Here is a 6,078-nt window from a genome sequence, read left to right on the forward strand (position 1 = left end):
ACACACACACACACACACACACACACACACACACACACACACACACACACACACACACACACACACACACACACACACACACAAGTCCCACTAAAACTCCTCGTAAAGTGCCAGCTAAGAGATTTTAGAGAGAGAGCGAGAGAGGTATCCTCTCCTATAAACTTACATTATACAGTACATACCGATAGACCTATATACATACCTAGATATACATATTTATACCTAGATACATATTTATACCTAGATACATACATATTTATACCATAGATACATACATATTTATACCCTAGATACGTACATAACATATTTATACCCTAGATAATCACATATTTATACCATAGATACCTATTTATACCATAAATACATACATATTTATACCCTAGATACATACATATTTATACCCTAGATACATACATATTTATACCCTAGATACATACCTATTTATACCATAGATACATACATATTTATACCCTAGATCAGGGGTGGCCAACCCGCGGCTCGCGAGCCGCATGCGGCTCTTTGCCCGTCAATGTGCGGCTCTTCCATCCATAAAAAAAAATTAAAAAAAATTTAAAAAAAATATTTTTTTTTAATATTTTTATTTTTACTTTTTTTTTTTTTTTTTTTGCTTTTTTTTTTATGTCACTCATTCCATAAGGACGTAGAATAAACATTTACAATTTTTTTTAAATGGTCCATTTGCATGTTCTTGGTATCTGAATCTAGGGACATATATGGATCAGTGTCAGAAATAGTGTGTCTGTTACTAGGCTTGAGTAAATTGTAATGAACCAAAGGAGAATATCAATTCTATTTAAAAAAAAATTATCTTTGACTGTGAATAACACCATGCTAAAATTGACCAGACCTGAAAAATCTAAGCAAATGAATAAAGGGAAGATGATTAAACAGAAGGTTTTGTAGATACAGTACTGAATTCTGCCATCTTTTTTATAATGTAAATTTCTCCACCATTTTTCATCATATTGCAACACCGTTTTTTGCAAGACGTTCACAGAAAGGTAGAGAAACTAACTGTGTTCTGTTTTATGGCAATAACGTTCAGGTTTGTGGGAGATAATCCGAAAAAATAAGAGAAATTAAAAAGTTAATCCAGAAGTCAGATGATTGACAGAAGCTGGTGTGAGCTGGGTAGGGTAGTTTTTCGAAATTTGAAAGCCCTGAGTCTCTTCCTTCAAAAGACTACACTCACTTTTGGCTGTGCCACTTCCTCCTGTCAATATGCACCGGTTTCCGACTCAATGCCCTGAGATTTCTATAATCTTATATTTCACTAATAACAGTTAAAATAATTGGTAAACAAACGTAATGCTGAAAATATACACTTTTACTGTATATCTCGGGCTTAAGAGGTTAACCCTGTGAGGCCCAAATTAAAAAGAAATTAGCAACTTCAGAGGCCAGAGGGTGGGACATATAAACACATTTACTTAAGCATTACATCACACGCAGGAGTGGTTTGTGACCAATAAACCATGCCTAGGGGTGGTCGTTAGGCCCGAGGCGCAGCCGAGGGTCGTTAGACCCCCCTAGGCATGGTTTATTGGTCACAAACCACGACTGCACGTGGTGTAAAGCTTTTATACAACTGCCAGATTCATCCAACCTTATTTCTATACAATAAACACACATTAATCGAAGATTTATTGAAAAAACCATCCGCCAGAAAAAGTAGTTCCCACAACTACAAAAAAGACAAGTTGCCTCCATGTGGAAGCAGCTTGAAGTGCATCCAACCAAACTAACACATCCAACTGTGTATTATTGGAATGATTGAGAGAAGTTGCCTCATGTGGAAGCAGCTTGAAGTGCATCCAACCAACTAACACATCCAACTGTGTATTATTGGAATGATTGATTGAAAATTTTATTACCAGATGCAGAATGGGTACAATACAGTACGGCTCAATACACACAATTGTTAAGGGAATGCAGACCTACTTTCCATAGAACTTCATTCTTAGATGCTTCTATATAAAGTAGGTAAAACAAATTAAAACGTTTTCTTTGCCCTATAGGAAAAAAACGTTTTCTTCGCCCTATTTTTTTATTTATTTCTTTTAGCCTAAACTTAACCAGTTGGAAACCAGGGGTACAGTAATAAAATTAGCAATCAACCAATCAATCAATTCAATAGACCATGCTCACTTAAAACAGCGCTGCTTCTCTCTCAGTCTGACTCCCCCGCTGTTGCAGACAGGAGTGTGTGTGTGTGTGTGTGTGCGTGTGTGTGTGTGTGTGTGTGTGTCACAGTGTGTGTGTGTGTGTGCGTGCGTGTGTGTGTGTATGTGTGTGTGTGTGTGTGTGTGTGTGTGTGTGTGTGTGTGTATGTGTGTGTGTGTGTTTGTGGGTACGCCAGCGTCGGACAGTGTGAGAGAGAACGCTGCAGTCAGTAGAAAGAAGGAAGTAGAAATTTAAATCAATCAATTAATCTATCAATCAAACCGCGATTTTTCTTTTGTTCTAGATTGACCCAAGACCCATCAATTACATCATCCAACATTGTTTAAAGGACTAACACATTCCCCTTGACAGAATCGCTTCATATTTAGTCGTTATGGTGCTTTCAACATAACCATTTGTTGTCCGCGATCTTGTTTTCTCCCGGAGTGAGCCGGGGAGGGTTATGTGATTCGGTTGTGGGCGGGTCCTGAGCCCAGGACCGTGGATTGTTGCCAATAAAGACGTGTGAATGGCCAATCAGAATCGAGAAATTTGCATGCCGTTGTATAATATAAAATAGCATTGTGAGGCTGAACAACAGGACCACTTGACTATACATGTGCTTAAAGGGGAACTATCTTATAAATGGCCTTTTTCAGTGTTTACCATTGTTTCTTAGCTATGTGGACTTATATTAATAGGATATATGTCTCTAATTCTAATATTGGCGCATTCTTCCAATTCTCCTCTCACAATATTCACCCTCACTGAACTGAGTCATCTGAAAATGTGCATATCTGTGATGTCAGAGATTTCTCAGCTGCATAATAATGTGGCAGTTGATGTGGCAGTTGGCACCAGGCCACACAGTGGTTGGCGCCCAGCCTCAAAACGGCTTAAGATCTTGAGGTAGAAAAATGCGGTTTTTAGTACTTGATTAGAAATACAAAACAATGCGTTTTTTTTTTTTAAACCTAGGTGTTCCATAGACTCACAGGAATTGTGTAAAAGTGCCCAAATAGTGAAAGAAATAGTCAAATAGTTCCCCTTTAACATTTTTTAAATAAACATTCTTTTTTTAAATGGCTAAAAGTGATTTTGTAATTTTGCAACCGTGGGTCTCACAGGGTACTTTTAACCCTGTGAGGCCCACATAAAAAAGACATTAGCAACTTCAGAGGCCAGAGGGTGAGACCTATAAACACATGAAGGGTGCCGTGACTGAAAAAAAAGCTTGAGAAACGCTGGTATATGGTGTGGCTCTTTGTGGTACCACAGTCATTTTTGTGGCTCTTAGTCTCTGACTGGTTGGCCACCCCTGCCCTAGATAATCACATATTTATACCCTAGATACATACATATTTATACCCTAGATACATACCTATTTATACTAGTGCTGTCAGGCGATTAAAAAAATTAATCTAATTAATTACAGGATTTGTAATTAATTAATCTAATTAATCGCATTTTAATCGCATTACCATTTTATGCCTCATATTCTATATTCTATAATCATATTTCAAATTGCATGTGTCCGGATGGCAGAATTCAGTACTGTATCTACAAAACCTTCTGTTTAATCATCTTCCATCTATTAATTTGCTTAGATTTTTCAGGTCTGGTCAATTTGAGCATGGTGTTATTCACAGTCAAAGATAATTTTTTTGTATTGATATTCTCATTTGGTTCATTACAATTTACTCAAAATAAAATTTTCATTCAATCAATCACCGCGCAGATTGATTGATTGAATGAAAATGTTATTAACAGATTGCAGAATGGGTACAATACAGTACGGCTCAATACACACAATTGTTAAGGGAATGCAGACCAGAGAAAGACTTTCGTCTTGTTTACATCAGGGCCCCCCATTTTCAATTCCTAATGAATTGTAAGTAAGGGTGCAACTTGCACCGTGCAATCCATTCTTTGTGGATCTAGCCCACAGTATTTCTGACACTGGGAATACATTCCCTGAGATTCATAGATGTCCCTAGAATCAGATACCAAGAAAATGCAAATGGACCATATTAAAAAGAAATCTGTAAATGTGTATTCTACATGATTATGGAATGAATGAGATACAAAAAAAATATTATTATAAAAAAAATAAAAATAAAAAAAAATGTAATTAATTTTGAGTTAATTTTCATAACGCGATTATTTGCTGTGTAATTAATTAATCTAATTAACGCGATAAACTGACAGCCCTAATTTATACCCTAGATACATACATATTTATACCCTAGATACATACATATTTATACCCTAGATACATACCTATTTATACCATAGATACATACCTATTTATACCCTAGATACATACATATGTATACCCTAGATACATACCTATTTATACCCTAGATAATCACATATTTATACCCTAGATACATACCTATTTATACCCTAGATACATACATATTTATACCATAGATACATACCTATTTATACCCTAGATACATACATATGTATACCCTAGATACATACCTATTTATACCCTAGATACATACATATTTATACCCTAGATGCATACCTATTTATACCCTAGATACATACATATTTATACCATAGATACATATTTATTTATACCCTAGATACATACATATTTATACCCTATTTATATTTCTGACTCAATTCAAAGTGAGTGTGTGTGTGTGTGTGTGTGTGTGTGTGTGTGTGTGTGTGTGTGTGTGTGTGTGTGTGTGTGTGTGTGTGTGTGTGTGTGTGTGTGTGTGTGTGTGTGTGTGTGTGTGTGTGTGTGTGTGTGTGTGTGTGTGTGTGTGTGAGATAGAGAGAGAGGGGGGGTGAGAGATGAGGAAGGGGCAAGAGAGAAAGAGAGCTGGGAGAGTGTGTGTGTGAGAGAGAGAGAGAGAGAGAGAGAGAGAGAGAGAGAGAGAGAGAGAGAGAGAGAGAGAGAGAGAGGGGGGGGGGGGGGGGCGGGGGGCGTCTATATTTATCACAGCCGAAGAGTGCGTCGCGTTTCTCTGATTGGCCATGACGGCCATGTGACCGCGGCAGCGCGAGAGAGCGGCAGTGCGGAAATAGGCTGCATCCTCCACGTCAAGAAAGACAGACAGGCATTCTCTGTGACAAACCCTAACCTTAACCAACTCCGAAAGAATGCCTAACCTTAACCCTAACCTTAACTTAACCCTAACCTTAACCAACTCCGAAATAATGCCTAATCTTAACCCTAACCTTAACTTAACCCTAACCTTAACCAACTCCGAAAGAATGCCTAAACTTAACCAGCGAAAGAATGCACGTTTATAGCGAGAGATGTTAAACGTAAAAAAGAAAGAAAAAAAAGTTTAAGTGATTCGAACTTGTGACCAACCGCACCACAGGCTCCACAGCACGGCGGCGTACCAGTTGAGCTAAGCGTCGATGGAAAAACAGCAGGGATTACGGCTACATAATGCCGCAAGCTCTGACGCTCCGCTCTGCGGCTGCCGCGCTGCCGCGGGGCGTGTCGCAGCCAATCAGGGAAAACGCTGAAGCACTCGGCAGCACTCTTCGGCTGGGATTAAAGAATAGGCCTCCTGGTAGCAGGTTTTAGTATCATGGCTCTCCTGGTAGCAGGTTTTAGTATCGTGGCTCTCCTGGTAGCAGGTTTTAGTATCGTGGCTCTCCTGGTAGCAGGTTTTAGTATCGTGGCTCTCCTGGTAGCAGGTTTTAGTATCGTGGCTCTCCTGGTAGCAGGTTTTAGTATCGTGGCTCTCCTGGTAGCAGGTTTTAGTATCGTGTCTCTCCTGGTAGCAGGTTTTAGTATCATGGCTCTCCTAGTAGCAGGTTTTAGTATCATGGCTCTCCTGGTTAGCAGGTTTTAGTATCGTGTCTCTCCTGGTAGCAGGTTTTAGTATCATGGCTCTCCTGGTAGCAGGTTTTAGTATC

The sequence above is a fragment of the Notolepis coatsorum genome (assembly GCF_963971535.1).
Source record: "Notolepis coatsorum genome assembly, chromosome: 17".
Lineage (NCBI taxonomy): Eukaryota > Metazoa > Chordata > Actinopteri > Aulopiformes > Paralepididae > Notolepis > Notolepis coatsorum.